The sequence below is a fragment of the Silene latifolia genome, chromosome 1 (genome assembly GCF_048544455.1).
Source record: "Silene latifolia isolate original U9 population chromosome 1, ASM4854445v1, whole genome shotgun sequence".
Lineage (NCBI taxonomy): Eukaryota > Viridiplantae > Streptophyta > Magnoliopsida > Caryophyllales > Caryophyllaceae > Silene > Silene latifolia.
Genome location: NC_133526.1, coordinates 168,507,783 through 168,526,408, shown reverse-complemented (window position 1 = coordinate 168,526,408; position 18,626 = coordinate 168,507,783). Strand labels below are relative to the sequence as shown.

The following is an 18,626-nucleotide window of genomic DNA, read 5'->3' as shown; positions in this document are numbered from 1 at the left end:
CCTCAACACTTCGAGAAAAACCATTTTGTTTAATAACATGATCAAAACGATGATTCCAACTCCTTGACGCTTGCTTAAGACCATAAATGGATCTCTTAAGTTTGCATACTTTGTTAGGATTATTAGGATCCACAAAACCCTCAGGTTGTGTCATGAACACTTCCTCTTCCAGAAACCCGTTCAGGAAAGCGGTTTTGACATCCATTTGCCATATCTCATAATCATGAAATGCAGCAATCGCTAACATTATCCGAACAGATCTAAGCATAGCAACTGGTGCAAAAGTTTCATCATAGTGTAAACCATGAACCTGAGTGAAACCTTTTGCAACCAATCTAGCTTTATAGACATCTTTATGTCCATCCATGCCGATTTTAATCTTGAATATCCCACTTACACTGAAGAGGTCGAACATCTTTAGGTAAGTCAACCAGGTCCCATACCTGATTATTGTACATGGAATCCATTTCGGATTGCATGGCCTCGAGCCATAGCTTAGAGTCAGAACTCATAATAGCTGCTTTATAGGTCTTAGGTTCATCACTTTCTAAAAGTAAAACCTCATAGTCACCATCTTCCTCGATAATACCAAGGTATCTATCAGGCTGGCGACTAACCCTTTTCGACCTCCTAGGTTCGAAGGAACAATAACCGATTCAGACGTAGAAGGAACATCTTACTGTATTGTCATATCAGTTTGTGGCTCTTGAACTTCGTCAAGTTCAAATTTTCTCCCACTCTGTCTTCTAGAAATAAACTCTTTTTTCTAGAAAGACAGCTTCACGAGCCACAAACACTTTGTTCTCGTTACTATTGTAGAAGTAATATCCACAAGTTTCCTTAGGGTAGCCTACAAAAATACACTTTTCAGAACGAGGTGCAAGCTTATCGTTAGACTTGCTCTTGACATAAGCATCACAACCCCATACTTTCATGTATCGCAGATTCAGGACTTTCCCTTTCCATATCTCATATGGAGTTTTGTCAGTTGCTTTAGTGGGACTTTTATTAAGTGATTACAATGAGATAAAATGGCAAAACCCCAGAATGACTAAGGTAATTCTGTTTGACTCATCATCGATCGAACCATATCTAATAAAGTTCGATTCCTCCTTTCAGCCACACCATTTAATTGTGGTGTGCTAGGAGGAGTTAACTGAGATACAATACCGCAGTTTATAAGGTGATCTTTAAAGTCATTGCTTAAATATTCCCACCACGATCTGATCGTAATGCTTTAATCTTCTTATTTAATTGGTTTTCCACTTCATTCTGAAACTCTTTGAACTTATCAAAAGCTTCACTTTTATACCTCATTAAGTAGATATACCCATATCTACTCATGTCATTGGTAAAAGTAATGAAATAGTCATAATTACCTCTAGCAGTGACTGTCATTGGGCCACACACATCGGTGTGTATTAAACCCAATAATTCACTAGCTCGAGATCCTTTTCCTAGAAAAGGTGAACGAGTCATCTTGCCAAGAAGACAAGATTCGCATGTACCAAATGATTCGAAATCAAAAGGTTTAATTACACCAGTTGACACTAGTCTTTTAATGCGCTTCTCGTTGATGTGTCCTAATCGACAATGCCATAAATAAGATAGATCAGGATCACCTATTTTGAGTCTTTTATTATCTAAATGATAAACATCGTTGCAAGTATCTAGAATATAAATACCATTGATTGAAATAGCTTGACTATATACAATCCCATTAAGGGAAAAAGTACAACACTTGTCTTTAATTACAAAAGAAAACCCTTCTATGTCTAACACAGATACGGATATTATATTCCTAGATAGCGTTGGTACAAAATAACAATTATTAAGATGCAACTCCAAACCCGAAGCTAAACTAAGTACGTAAGTTCCTACCGAGAGGCAGCGACTACTTTAGACCCGTTTCCCATTCGGAGATCGACATCACCTTTGTTTAGCTTTCTTATGCTTTTTAGGCCCTGCAAATGATTGCACAAGTGAGAACCACAACCAGTATCTAATACCCAAGTTGTATTTGAAGCATAATTTATGTCTATCATAAAAGATTCAGTTGAGAAATTACATGTCGGCTTCACAATGCCAACTTTTATGTCATCCAGGTACTTTGTACAATTACGTCTCCAATGTCCCTTGTTATTACAATAATTACAAGTATCTTTAAGAGGATTACCCTTTATGGATTTTGTCTTGGTAGAGCAATTCGCAATTGCTTTACCTTTGCCCTCCCCTCCACCTGAACGGGCTTCTTACCTGCATTCCTCTTAAACTGCTTCTTCCCCTTCACGTTAATTGTAAGCACATCTTTCCTCGTACTCCCACTCAATCCCATGTCCTTCTCTGCTTGCACAAGCAGAGAATGGAGCTCATGTAAACTCTTTTTCATGTTCGTCATATTGTAATTTACCCTAAATTGGGTAAATCCCTTGACGTGCGAGAGAGAGTGGAGCACTCGGTCCACCACAAGTTCGTCGGGGATCTTGCATCCCAACCCCTCTAAAGTTTCCACGTACTCAATCATTTTAAGTACGTGTGAACTTACAGGTTGACCATCTTTGAGGTTAGCCTAAAAGAAACGAACAGCGGTGTCATACTGAATTATTCTCGGGGCTTGAGAAAACATAGTTGAAAGCCTCGAGAATACTTCATGTGCATCACGAAACTTGACACATTGCCTTTGTAAAGCAGGATCCATTGAAAAAATCAAAACATTTTTTTATTGCAGCGGAATCCTTTTGATAATTTGAAAAAGCCTCCCTTACATCGGCAGTGGCCCTAGTACTAGGCGAAGGGGGAGAGGGATCGACAAGGTAACGTAATTTGCCATCACCTGCGGCAGCTAATCGAAGTTGTTCCTCCCAATCCTTAAAATTACTACCGTCGGCTTTTAAAACATATTTGTCCATAAAAGAACGTAGCCATGAATCTCTAGTTATTGTGGCGGTTTCACTAGTAGAAGTCATCGTGATTACTACAAAGGAAATAGAGGAAAGATTAACATTTATCGTCTAGAAATATTTAACTTGTGAAACTATTTAACAAGTTCCCATTTATATAATGATCTCCCACTGAATTATATAAATGATTCCAAGATCCAATTTTATATAAACACGGGCACGGTGGACCGATTCAACCCATATTTATATAAATTTGGTGAGTCAACAACTTTGACTGATTCTACTACTAGAACTCTTGGTTGACGGATTTTCTTAAAATCTATTTTTTAGCCCCAGAATAAATATGGGCACGGTGGACCGATTCAGCCCATATTTATCCCCTTGAGTCCAACCAAATTTCACGCGTAATAACTTTTATTACCCTACTTACCCAACGTAAAAAGAGTGTAACTCGGTGATCCGAACCTACCTCTAATGAAGAAGGGATTCATAGGTGCTATTATTTGGTAAGGCTTAATCTCAATTTTAAACAATTGTGAGAGATCTTATCAAATTAATTGTCTATCACTTTTAAGTGAACTAAATTGGTGAATGCTAGACAATTAAATCGATAACAACAAAAATAAAACATGTAGTGACGATTTGGCATGAATGCATAAAAGAATTAAAACAAACAAGTCCTAATATGGCCACCTAGTTAATCTAATTAACTAAAATTATTACACTTCGGAAACCAACTCCTTGGTCCCTTGAGTCTTCATAAATAGGCCTCCTTCTTTAGGATTTCTAACGCCTTTAAAAACACCGTCTTCATGAAAACTCCGTCTTTAGATGCTTCATCTAATTACTAATAATTAAATTACATAACAATAACCTATTAAACAATTTGTAATAAAATTAAAATAAAAACTATTAATTAATTACAAATTAGGCGATACGAAATCGCAATTAATTACAAAACAAGTCGATATTCCCTTACATTTCGGGAAATACCAACTTCTACCTATGGCCATATTAGGAAAAATTACATAATTATAATTCTAAAAACCATTCATCTAAATGAATAATAAAATGCATTATGGAAAATGACACGCCAAATCGTCTAACTTACCAACAATGATCATTTGAGCTTGCTTTGACGGAATTTTTTACCAATAAAAATTCATAATCAATTCTTAAAACAATTTTAAGACTTACTCATCATATTAATCTGGTCTAATATCAAAATAATTATTCTCAACAATTATCTTGAATTTATATGGGAATTAAAATACAATTGTGACAAAAAAAATGATATGATAATTCACAATTATCATACAAAAATTCCATTTAATATAAAAATTCTTGGAAAAATAAATTTTAAAACCATGAACATTCTGGTCTTACACCAAAAATGCCATGCAAGTGAAAAATTTTGGTTTTAAAATTTATTTAAAACGAATTCACAATTTAATCGGTAAAGCGATAATTTTTACGATTTAATTCTAAATCAAACCATAAAAATTGAAATGACTTAAAATAAAATTTTATACATTTTGGAACAATTTACAGGAGCTAAAAATTCAGAAATTTCGAGCCCTAAAATTAAATCAATATTTATTTACAAAATAACCATTATTTACCCATTTTTATCAAATAAAAATTAATAAACAACCTAAATTAATCACATTAATTTAAAGTTTCTATTTTTCTCATAAATAGAACATGCATGTGGTTATTTATAAATAAATATGCATAAAATTAACATGCAACCCAATTTAATTAACTCTTAATTAATTTTAATGCATTTTTACTCAATTTTATGCCATTTTAAGTTATAAAAAGTGGAAAAATTTAACAAAAATCAAATTTTCGTCCCATATCATCCTAAGACCATATTATTTACATGCAAGACTATATTATGTGATAAAACGAATTTTAGTAACATAATATCAATTTTATTAATTTATCTCATAAATTACTAAAATCGTCTTAAGACAACATGCATGTATTTAACAATGCTCTGATACCACTTGTTAGTTATTTAGACCATATTAATACTCATCTTATGATATTAAAATAATAAATTAATTAAAAATGGTCTAAATCTACATGCATGCAAAAGAATGTATAAAAGAGATGGTCTAAAACCATCTTAAGACAAAAATTCCTTACATTGTTATAAGGCAAAAATATGGGCACTACAAAGGTCTCCTACCTTTGTAGTTCTTGAGCTATAATATGTTAAGGAAGATCCTCCAAACTATAGTACCCAAAGTAGAGTACCTCCTTAGATTAACACCCAAGATTAACCCAAATAACTACTAAAATACTAACTAGGTAATTTTTAGTAGTAACCTTGTATTATGTAATATTATTACACTAATAATATTATATCATGTATATTAGTATATGTGAATTAGTTTGATGATGATTTGATCAACCTTTTGATCAAGATATATGATGAAAAGGATGAAGATTTTAGCCTCTTTTTCCTTTCTTCTTCCAACCGACCAAGTGGTTGTTCATGAAGAATTTTTTTGTCTTAAAAATTCTCCTTTGATGTGTGTATATGAGACTATTTATAGACTACATCAAATGTAAACAATTGGAGGACAAAAACTAGTGGATTTTGTCTAACCATGTGATGACTATAATCACATGAAAAAAACGGCACTAGTGGATTTATTTAGTCCATTTCAATTTTCGACATTTGTCCCACAAATGCTTATAAGTCCTATATTTAATTATCTTACATAATTAAATATTAATTTAATTATTTAACACTTAAATAATACAAATTAACTACCAATGACTACTTAACCATTAAGTAATCATAAGACCATTTTATCAACATACAATGTGTCAATATTATCCCATTTAGCTAATTTTACAACTTCTTGTAAAATTTAATAGCTAATTGAATGTACCTCAAAACATATATACACAACTCGTATTAATTAACTATTAATTAATAAATTTATTAATTAATTATCAAATAATTAAATAATAAATCCCCTTGGCCCGAGTCCGTAACTCGTCATCAAATAATATATTCACATGACTTGTTAAAAGTCAATTAATACAAGGATTTAATTAATTTGTATCTCATACAAATAATTAGTTTTTTTCCATTTGGGCATCATCCTATAGGTGTCACCTAAAGGGATCAGCTGATCACCGCCGTCACACGACAGTAATGTCAAACTCTAGTTAGCCAATCATTACCGATTAACGATGACCAGCTGACAAATAAATAAATCCCTGATATTCCTTTTACGAGATTTAATATGTAAACGCACTCATTGTGGAGGACACTACTCCAACAGTTAAATCCGATAGCATGAGTAGCTAAACCCTTCTATGTTAGAACTAGGGGAGCCATGGTAGTAAAGTGACGATGTTGTGAATAAGCTAGTTGATTTATTTGTGAGAATCTGTGACCGTAGCAATATAACTGTAACATGTTTAGTTGAGTGCACGCTTCTAAATAACTTTATTCTGGTTAATTTCGTTCCTGGATCGGAAGATTGGAATGAACAGACCTGCTATGAACAGTAGACTTCCTTATGAGAACGGAAGTTAAGTTGGTGGAAATCTAGGTGGATGGCGGACTGGAAGGACCTTTCCCTTGCCCTTCTCACAGTATATTGTCTAGACTATTTACGACTGAGTCGATGAACTGCCATGGTGAACCGAAATCCTGACATATCTCTTTTATCTGATCACATATCTTTTATTTTCTCGCTTTATTGCTATTATCTTTACTTCTCTTGACCTTTGCCTTCAGTAGTTTTAGAAAACAAATTCAAACCCCCCAATTGTGACTAGATAGACGGACTTACAGATAGATACTTAGCCTCCCTGTGGAGATCAACTCTACTTATCGCTAGCTTCTGTTAGTTATACTTAGGTATTTATTTTTGGTACATAACGACCGTATCACCGATTCATATCGAAGCTTACTATGTGATCGGTCCGTTTCGTGTTCACAATTAAAGATGTGGTCGTTGGGTCACGGTCGAATCAAAACACAATTTATAACTTCACAAACAACTCTACAATTAGTAAAGAGGCAAGTAAAGGTCGGATCCCAAGGGACGGGTATTGAAATGAGATTTCTATTGCAACTAGTGGTGTCTAAGGGATGTCATAAATTGGGTTGATGTAGAAGGTCACTAAACTAAAATAGCAATGGAAATAAACAAGCAAGATGAATTAAAGGGGTGTAAACAATTGATTAAAAGCACTGGAATTGATCATACAAACATGTTCTCAAATTATAAGCAAGCAATTATTGTTGTGATGGATTGAGTTGGGTTATATCTTACAATCCTAGGAAAGTTTGGGTCCCGGAGCCGAATCGATTAGATTGTACAACACCTACAAGTCGACTTAATCTCCCCTACTCAACAACATGCATGGTCTAATGAGACTCGAGTTGGGTTATGTCTTACAAGTCTCATTGAAAAGATAGAAGATGATAGTAAATGCAATGATTCATAGGCTTAGCATTTCATCAAATATAACATGTGCATGAGTTGAGATCAAAACAAGCAAGCAAATAAAACATGAAAGCATATTAAGTTAAGCATGAATCATTCCCCATGTTGGTTTCCCCTAATCACCCATTAACCCTAGCTAAGAGACTACTCACTCATTATCATGTTGATCATACTAGCAAGGTTGTCAATCATACCAACAATATGAAACATGATGAATAAATGAAAGTAATTAACAATAATTAAAAAGGGATTAAGAGAATTATACCTACTAATGATTCCAATAATAAAGCAAAGATAAAAGAAGTACTTGAATGCTTGATTGAGAGGTTGTCAATCTCCCAACAATAACCCAAATAATCTTCAATTATCCAAAATAAAGGATGAACAAAAGAGAGATTAAGGAAATAAAACTTGTATTAGAACTTGATTAATTGTTGATTACAAAACTAAAGAGAGATTTGATTGATATTAACTACTCTAATTATTGATAAGAAGAACATGCTCCTCTAATTAGACTAATGGGGTATTTATAGTGGAAATTAGGGAGGATGCATTAGGGTTAACTAAGGGCTAAACTAGTAATTACACTTTTTAGATTGAGCAAGGAGGAGCCGATATTTTTCGAAGGAAGGGCTTCTTTCTTCGTAGCTTGGAGAAGAGGAAATCACGCCTGTCTTTGGAATCAAGGCGGAATAAGGTCGGGACGGGCGGATTCTGCAGTGATGGGGTCCGAGCGGATTCGGGGGAATCCGGGCGGATTGTGGAGGTGGAATCCGAGCGGATTAGAGCAAAGCCGCACGGATTGTGCGGTGTGGGGACGGCCGGATTGGTGACAATCCGCACGGATTGTCACTGAGCAAGACATCTTCTTCTTTTCTTCCCTTTTCTTCATAAATTCCTTGGGGATTTCCTTGGGGACTCAAGGATCCTTTCTCAACATTGCTCTTCTACTATAATATGTACAAAGGCCTTCTAATCTTGTCTCTCCTTGATGCTTGGTCATTGAATTCGATCAATTTAGTCTCGTTTTGCCATGAAAATGCAAGATTCTTACTCCTTTCCTACCAAGGGATCAAAATCTCAAAGAATATGCAAAACAAAAAACTAAAGATAAGAAATGACCCAAATATGCACTAAAAAGCATGGGAACAAGGCTAATTCGGGGGCTAAATATGCGCTAATTATGGTCACATCAAATATCCCCAAACCGAACCTTTGCTCTTCCCGAGTAAAGAGGTGACAAAGACTAGGACCAATACTAACCTATCCTAATAATAGCCTATATGAGACAATTAGCGGGTCTCACTCCGCCCCTTCAACTCACAACAAGACAACCATGAGGTAGGATGCCTTCTTGCAAGGCAAGGTGGGTCTTGCCAAAATGGCGACACATCCAAACATTAAGCACACAAAATCACATAATGGATGCATCTACAAAAGGAATAGCCACTTCCTCATCAAGTGGCGGAGGCACTAAAGAGGAACAAATTTAAGAGCATGTAATCCTTCACAAATACTAGTTCAACAAATTACTAAGGCTAAGAGGATGGCACTAAATCACCTCCAAATGGTGTTAAACTAGACTACTTTCGTCCTTAATTTCCAAATGCTTTCGTCAAGAGCGATCGGATGGTGGTGGAATGATGATCCCTATGATGCTAGTAGCATATGACATGACAAGTCTCGAATTCTCTACAAAAGTAAAGGTCATGGATCGTCCCAAGCTCGACCAAGTGGCTTGACAAAAGGCTTTTTGGGAATGAAATGCTCAAATCATTATTCACAACGGGTGGATATGACTATCTTTCAAAATTGTCCTCATTTCACTTTCTTTGAAATGAGCACTTCAAGCTTATTGATAGAAAATATTTTTGGGTTGCCTTACCACAAGGTCAATCAAGGTCACCTAGACAAGTTAACCAAGTCCACATCGCATCACGGGGTTGGATAGGTGACTCACATGCAAACCCTTGACTAGGCTTTGGGTCATGGGTCAAAAGACACTAGTATGACACTATCTAGGGTGTTTTACAATCATTCTAGTAGGCAAAGTCTTAAGTTGAACAAGTATTTGTAATGGCTTAGTTGCTCTTGTCAAAGTTCCTAAATAGGCATTTTTCAAAACATTTCTAACATGCAACTACATGCCATGATGCAACTAATATAAACATCCTAATGCAAGTGATTCTGTTAACTAATATGACATATAAACTAAATGCAAGTCCTAAGTTCACATTGTTATACCGCATCAATCAAAATAAAGCCACATAGTCATTAACATAAAGAGGAAAAAGGAGATTGGAAAGATCATACCATGCGGTCTTCAATATCCTCATGTCTCGGATGTGGCGTAGTCAATCAATGTGAACAAGGATAGAACAAACACAATATATACAAGACAATATATACAAGACTACAAAAGGAAATAAACATGTTTTTGGGTTTTCAATTTTCAAATTTTTATGATTTTTGAAATTTTTCAATTTTTTTGGATTTTTGAATAAGAGTTAAATGTTAGAATTCCCATCCCCACATTAATATGGGCATTGTCCTCAATGGCCAAAATGATGGAAATTATGCAAATATGATGCATGATTTCTACACTAAATGCAATCTACACTAAGCTACACTACATGATGCATGGTTTTTGTTATGACGGAGAGGATAATTTAGATTACCTCCCGTTGTGTATGCATTAACTTCCTCAAACCAAGTGAGACACTATTGCTAATGTCCAAGGATGGGTGTAGTTCATGCACACACTATGCAATGCATGAAACTAATTTGTCATTTTGGATTTTGAAAAATGGGAACAATAAAATGAGAACACCTCAATGGTACCGAGGTGTGAGTCCTCTATGGTGCTAGGACTACTCCAACAATGATCAAAATTATAATTAAAACAAAGAGAGAAATAGACAAACCATGAGAGGGTAGGAGTCTCCAAGGCTTGCTAATCTTCCATCATGCTATCACCATCACTTTCCTCATTAGAAGTGGTCACATTGCCACTTCCCTTGTCATTTGCTTCTTCACTTTCTTCCTCATCTTGCTCATCATCATCTTCACCATCCTTTTCTCCTTCTTTACTTGCTTCTTCATCAATGTTATCATCAACTTCTTCATCATTACCAACAACCTCATTGTCACCCGAAACGACCCTAGATGCACCCGGAAATAGGACTTCTCTATCCGCCCAACTAGGGAAAGGACAAGATGGATCAAGTAGTCCTTGCCTAGCTAAGTGTAGGAGAGGTGGATATTGAGCCAAGTAAGCATTTTTCCGGTCCTAAAAGGCTTGCTTGTGCATTGCTTGCATGAGAAGAGTCACATAATCATTTCTAGCTTCAACTCCTTCCGGCTTGAACTCTTCATACTCAAAGGGGTAAGGTGGTATGAAAATGGAAGAGGAGGGCATTTCAAGTTCACCCTTTTGTTGTTGGATAATATACTCGGCCTCTTTAGAAAGGGGAAGTAGATAATTGGTCCGATGGACGCTTAGACGACAAATCTTTGAAGGCAAGGTGAACGATCTAGCTTCACTAGTGAGCCATCCATACTTAGTGTCAAGGGGGCTATGGGCAACCCACTTGTACTTGTGTATCATAGTATGCATATCAACAAGATGGCCACCCTCCTTTGCTTTGTACTTGTTATCCTTATTGAAGTTAGGATCAAAGTACTTAGCTAGGATAGTGACTAGGCCGCCATTGACAATAACGGTAGTGCCCTTCTTCCCACAATCAATGTTGAGCCATCTATCTACCAAGAGGCTCAAAGAATTGTAAGGCTTGGTGTGTACTCTTCCAATGTTCAAAGCCGATTCAAGGAGAATAACATCAAGTTTGGTGAAATGGTTGGTATCTTTCCTTGCAATTATGGTGTTTCCCATGACCTTGTGCCATACTCTTATGCCCGGATGGTGGACCAAAAGAGCACGACTCGCATGAAAGTCCTCAAATTTCCTCCCGGAAATTGCCTCCCAAAGAGGTTCGGGGTCATACTTTCCATAATTCTTAAAATAACGCGGTTCATCACTAAGACCCAAAATTTCACTCAATTCCCTAAAGGAAATGCGTCTACTAACATTAGCTAGACGAAACTCGAGATTCTCCCTATTCTCAACTTTGGTGACTTTCAAAGAACTCAAAAATTCCAAGGTAAGGGAGGGGTATGTCAATTCCTTTGTTTCAAACAATTTCTTCAACCCCATGGCTTTGAAAAAGGCTCTAGTTTGCTCAAGAACACCCAATTTTTCTAAGGTATCTTCACATATAAATTTGGTGGATTGTAATGACTTCCTAGCAAACTTGACAAAGGTATTTCTATGGGTTTCGGAAATAAAAGTTACCTCCGGATAATGCAAAAGTTGATCAATTTCCGGAGTAGAAGGTGTTGTTGCTCCCATAGAAGGTTGTTGTTGTTGTTGCACTTCCAAGTTTGGTGTTGCTACCACCATAGCCAATGCTTTCTTTGTTTGAAGAGCCTTTTGCCTTTGTGAGAGTGCCTTAGCCTTTGGTGCCTTTGTTGCTTTTGTTGCTCCCTTAGTCCTTGCCATTGATGAACTAACCAAGAAAAGAATGAAAAATCTTCAATTTGTAGTATACCCAAATCGATTTAAAGGTGAAAGGCTTTGCCTTTATGAAATCAAAAATCGACTCAAAGGTTGAAGATTTTGTGCTTGGTTTTGATTTTTATTGAAGAAGGAGTGATTGATTTGTTGTTAGAAGGATGATTTGATTTGTTTTTGGTGAATGTTGTTGAGGGATTTTGTTTTTGTGATGGAGAGGATGAGGGTTTTGATGTTGTGGGTAGTGTTTATGAATGAATGAATGAAGGAAGGAAGGTGGGAGGGATTTTATAAAGACCGAAATTTTCGAACTGCAGGGGCAATCCGTGCGGATTCTGCCCAATCCGTGCGGATTCTGCTCTTTCTGGGTTGTATAAAACTCGCCTAAAGACGGGCGGATTCATAAGAAGACGCTCGGTTTTTCTTGATGCGGGACGGGTGGATTTGCCTGAAGACGGACGGATTTCAGTCCAGGAAATTTTTCTTGTTTTCCTCAGCAGAGAAGACGGGCGTCTTCAGTCCAGGACGGACGGATTTGCAGAGACGGGCGGATTATATTCCAAGACGCCCGGATTCTCTTACAGTCAAAAATCTTCCAAAATCTCAGCTTATAAAGTCGGGCGTCTTCGACCCAGTACGCTCGGATTACTGAAGACGGGCGGATTCTCAGGAATCCGTTCGGATTCGACCCCTTGTACCCGGATTCAGTTCCATCCGTGCACAATGCATTTCCCTTACCATTCTTCTATTCTTTCTTCAAATTTTGTGTTCTTCATTGTGGGGGCACTACTAAGGCATGGATAGCCTAGGCAATTGTCATCCCCACACTAAGGTAAAGCACTACACATCAATTGAAATTGTTAGTCCCTCCCTCACTTCTCTCAAACATGACAATTATCTTGATCAAAGTAAATAAAAATCCAAAGATGACAAAAAATGCAATACAAGAATTGAAATGTAAGTTAGGGAGTTAGAAATATTTACAAGTGGTGGTTTAGGGAGGACTCCACCAAACTCTCATTCTTGATGAGATGTCAAGGGGGCATGTCCAAGGTGTTGTTGATATTGCTCAACACCTTGAAAAAGTAATCGAAAGCTTGTTCATTATCATGGTAGAGGTCTTCAATAGACCTTGGCCCTTGTTGTCGGTCTTGATCGATGGCATTACCAATGTAGGGATTAAAAATCCCTTCAAATTCGTTGTCCCAAAGACCACAAACTTCATTAAGTTGATCATTGAAAATCTCTTGCTTAGATGGAGACAACTCTCCCAATTTCTTCTCTTGGCCAATGAGGCCATCCTCTTCTTCCTTGATTGATTTTGATGAGCTTTGCAAGCTCTCCTTGTCACAATTCACTTGCTCTTTGAATGGAGCATCTTCAATTTTCTTCTTCCATTGGAGTTCCGATTTCTTCCTTTCATCCTTTCGGCTATAATGATCAATCATGAAACATGGTTCATGCAAACGAGGAGCTCTCATAGTCTTGTCAAGATTAAAAGTTATGCTTTCATCTCCCACTTCTAGAGTGAGCTCACCATGTTTCACATCAATCACCGCACCCGCGGTGTGTAGGAAAGGTCTTCCTAGAATGATTGGAATGTTTGAATCTTCCTCCATATCAACAATGACAAAGTCCACCGGGATGAAAAACTTCCCAATTCGCACGGGGACATCTTCCCATATCCCTAATGGTGTCTTCGTCGATCTATCGGCCATTTGGAGTGTGATGTTGGTGCATTTAAGCTCTCCCATCCCCAACCTTTTACTCACCGAGTACGACATGACACTCACACTAGCCCCTAGATCACATAAGGCTTTGTTGATCGTCGTGTCGCCAATGGTACACGGTATTGAGAAGCTTCCCGGATCCTTTAACTTTGGAGGTGAACTCCCTTGAAGTATTGCACTACTCACCTTAGTGAAGGCGATAGTCTCAAGCTTCAGGATCGACTTCTTCTTTGTGAGGATATCTTTCATGTATTTCGCATAGGCCGGCACGTGATTGATTAATTCCGTGAAAGGAATTGAGACTTCCAAATTCTTCACAATTTCCATGAACTTTCCAATTTGATCATCAAATTTGGGCTTGGCTTGACGACTTGGAAAAGGAAGTCTAATCACAATGGGCTCCTTCTCCTTGACCTTGTCTTCATTTTTCTTTGAACTTTCTTCTTTTGATGATTCTCCATCTTTGGAGCTTTGCACAATTTCTTCCTTTTCACTAGCTTTCACAACTTCATCCTCAACTTGCTTCTTCGGTGCTTCATACCTTGTACCACTTCTCAAGTGAATGGCACTAACCGTTTCATGTCTAGGAGGATTACTTTGAGGTGGTAATTGCCCCTTTTGTCTTTGTGAGCTTGAAGATGCTAGTTGAGTCAATTGTGTTTCCAACATCTTGGTGTGAGCTAGAATGTTGTTGATGGTGGTTTCCTTTGCTTGGCTATCTTTTTGCATTTGAGTGAAAAATTCTTGTTGATTCTTTTGCCTTTGGAGGACCGCTTTTTGGACATCAAAACCTTGGTCATTTTGGTGATTGTATGGATTTTGATTTTGGTAACCTTGGTTTTGATTGTAAAAGGGTCTTTGATTTTGGTTTCTCATGGGTGGTGGAGTGTATGTTGTTTGAGGGTTTTGAACATTTTGGCTTTTGTATGAGAGATTTGGATGGAATTTGGTGTTTTCATTGTAAAAATTGGAATAAGGGGTACCACTCTTGTATGCTTGGAAAGCATTCACTTGTTCATTTGTTCCCCTACATTCACCTTGGTCATGTCCCAAAGTTCCACAATTCTCACATTTCCCACTTGGGATTGATGAGGATGCCGTCATGGCGTTAACATGATTCTTTGATGATTTTGAGTTTTCTTCAAGTCTAGCCATAGCTTGTTCAAACTTCAAGTTGATTGTGTCAATGTGAGCACTAAGTTGAGCACCCAATTGAGTAATGGAGTCCACTTCATGCTTTCCTCCTCTAGTAGCCTTGCGAGGTCTACTATATTGTGAGTTATGGACCGCCATTTCCTCAATCTTGTTCCATGTTTGATTGTCATCAACTTCGGTGAACATTCCATTTGATCCCATATTGAGAATGTTCCTAGAATCTTCATATAAACCATTCCAAAATTGTTGTACCAAAAACCATTCGCTAAGTCCATGGTGAGGACATGAGCGACAAATTCCCTTGAACCGCTCCCAAGCTTCATACAAAGATTCTTCATCCCTTTGCTTAAAACCCGTAATTTGAGCTCTTAGCATGTTAGTCTTTTCCGGTGGGTAGAATTTTTGTAGAAAGCTAGAGCCAACTTCTTCCAAGAATCTATTCCGAGAGTGGCCTTGTCAAGGCCCTTCAACCATTGCTTCGCGGTGCCGATTAGAGAAAAAGGAAATAAGACCCATCTAATTTGGTCTTGAGTCACGCCCGTTTGAGAGATTGCATCACAATAGTCGCAAAAGGTTTCCATATGAGAATGAGGGTCTTCACTAGGCATCCCCCCAAATTGGCTCCTCTCAACTAATTGGATGAAGGCGGACTTGGCAATAAAATTTCCGGTTAGATGTTGCGGTGTAGGAGTACCATTTGGTAGATTCTCCTCGGTGGGTGTAGAGTGTGACGAGAATTTAGGCATTGTAGGTGGATTTTGTGGGGTATTGTGTAATGGGTTCTCCTCTCCTTCTATTGCGAAAGGATTGACGAACTCACTAGTGGGTTGAACAACTTCACTAATACCTCTTAAATTCCTCCTAACAAGTCTCCTATTGTTCGTCAAGGTTCTTTCGATTTCACGGTCAAAAGGTAACAAATCACCTTGTAACCTTCTAGACATGCAAAATATCAAACAACTCGAAAACAATTAGAACAAACCTTGAGGAGTTTTACTTCCCCAAGGCGAATAAAGACACAACTAATAACAATAAAAAGGAAATCTAAATCAAACAAACACCGTCCCCGGCAACGGCGCCATTTTTGATCGGTCCCTTTCGTGTTCACAATTAAAGATGTGGTCGTTGGGTCACGGTCGAATCAAAACACAATTTATAACTTCACAAACAACTCTACAATTAGTAAAGAGGCAAGTAAAGGTCGGATCCCAAGGGACGGGTATTGAAATGAGATTTCTATTGCAACTAGTGGTGTCTAAGGGGTGTCACAAATTGGGTTGATGTAGAAGGTCACTAAACTAAAATAGCAATGGAAATAAACAAGCAAGATGAATTAAAGGGGTGTAAACAATTGATTAAAAGCACTAGGGTGTCATGGGATCATAGGGGAATCATGGGAATTGATCATACAAACATGTTCTCAAATTATAAGCAAGCAATTATTGTTGTGATGGATTAAGTTGGGTTATATATATCTTACAATCCTAGGAAGGTTTTGGTCCCGGAGCCGAATCGATTAGATTGTACAACACCTACAAGTCGACTTAATCTCCCCTACTCAACAACATGCATGGTCTAATGAGACTCGAGTTGGGTTATGTCTTACAAGTCTCATTGAAAAGATAGAAGATGATAGTAAATGCAAGGATTCATAGGCTTAGCATTTCATCAAATATAACATGTGCATGAGTTGAGATCAAAACAAGCAAGCAAATAAAACATGAAAGCATATTAATTTAAGCATGAATCATTCCCTATGGTGGTTTCCCCTAATCACCCATTAACCCTAGCTAAGAGACTACTCACTCATTATCATGTTGATCATACTAGCAAGGTTGTCAATCATACCAACAATATGAAACATGATGAATAAATGAAAGTAATTAACAATAATTAAAAAGGGATTAAGAGAATTATACCTACTAATGATTCCAATAATAAAGCAAAGATAAAAGAAGTACTTGAATGCTTGATTGAGAGGTTGTCAATCTCCCAACAATAACCCAAATAATCTTCAATTACCCAAAATAAAGGATGAACAAAAGAGAGATTAAGGAAATAAAACTTGTATTAGAACTTGATTAATTGTTGATTACAAAACTAAAGAGATATTTGATTGATATTAACTACTCTAATTATTGATAAGAAGAACATGCTCCTCTAATTAGACTAATGGGGTATTTATAGTGGAAATTAGGGAGGATGCATTAGGGTTAACTAAGGGCTAAACTAGTAATTACACTTTTTAGATTGAGCAAGGAGGAGCCGGTATTTTTCGAAGGAAGGGCTTCTTTCTTCGTAGCTTGGAGAAGAGGAAATCACGCGTGTCTTTGGAATCCAAGGCGGAATAAGGTCGGGACGGGCGGATTCTGGCGATGGGGTCCGAGCGGATTCGGGGGAATCCGGGCGGATTGTGGAGGTGGAATCCGAGCGGATTAGAGCAAAGCCGCACGGATTGTGCAGCTGTGGGACGGCCGGATTGGTGACAATCCGCACGGATTGTCACTCAGCAAGACATCTTCTTCTTTTCTTCCATTTTCTTCATAAATTCCTTGGGGATTTCCTTGGGGACTCAAGGATCCTTTCTCAACATTGCTCTTCTACTATAATATGTACAAAGGCCTTCTAATCTTGTCTCTCCTTGATGCTTGGTCATTGAATTCGATCAATTTAGTCTTGTTTTGCCATGAAAATGCAAGATTCTTACTCCTTTCCTACCAAGGGATCAAAATCTCAAAGAATATGCAAAACAAAGAACTAAAGATAAGAAATGACCCAAATATGCACTAAAAACCATGGGAACAAGGCTAATTCGGGGGCTAAATATGCGCTAATTATGGTCACATCACTATGATATGTAAACCCATTTTCAAAAAGCTCAAGAAAACATATCATACCATATGGGATGATGATTGTCAAAAGGCGTTTGACAGGATTAAGGAGATACTGGCTAAGCCACCTGTGCTAATGCCTCCTCAACGAGATCAACCTCTTGGTTTATATCTCACAGTAACCGAAACAGCCATGGGGGCTATGCTCGCACATACTGTTGGGAAAGAAGAAAGAGCTATATACTACCTTAGTAAGAAGTTCTTGGAATGTGAGTGCAAGTATACACCTCTCGAAAAGACATGCCTCGCTCTTGTGTGGGCAACAAAGAAGCTATGCCACTACATGCTTAGCTACTCTGTCAAGGTGTATTCTAAAATGGATCCCGTCAAATACCTCTTCGAGAAACCCGTTCTCAATGGACGTTTGGCAAGGTAGACCTTAATGCTCTTAGAGTTCGATCTCAAATACGTACCTCTGAAAGTCATAAAGGGATGCGCCGTTGCCGAATTTTTCGCAGACAATCCTATCAATGACACTCAAGCAATAGACATGTGGTCGTTTCCAGACGAGGACATCCTACAGACCAGTGTAGACTCTTGGGATCTTTATTTCGATGTAGCATCGAATTTAAGAGGATTCGGAATAGGAGTGTTGCTCATTTCTCCTGAAGGTGAGCCTACACCACTTTCTGTCAAACTCGACTTCGACATGACAAATAACGCAGTAGAATATGAAGCTTGCCTCATTGGTCTACAAGCAGCAGTAAGTTTAGGCATCAAGAATCTTCGAGTTCACGGAGACTCATCCTTGATCATTAACCAAATTGCGGGATCTTGGAAAATTCGAAGTGAAAGTCTTGCACCCTATCAGGCTAGGATAGATCAAGTTGCCCAATTCTTCGATCAGGTCACTTACCTACACCTGCCTCGTAAAGATCATCAATTTGCAGACGCTC

General features: G+C 37.6%; 1 non-coding gene across 1 annotated transcript; it reads left to right on the top strand.

Annotated features, from left to right (window-relative positions):
• Positions 1-15,107: 15,107 nt before the first annotated feature.
• Positions 15,108-15,214, top strand: LOC141625610 (small nucleolar RNA R71). Its single transcript, XR_012535384.1, has one exon. It is a non-coding gene; the product is annotated as a small nucleolar RNA R71 (small nucleolar RNA).
• The last annotated feature ends 3,412 nt before the right edge of the window (positions 15,215-18,626 follow it).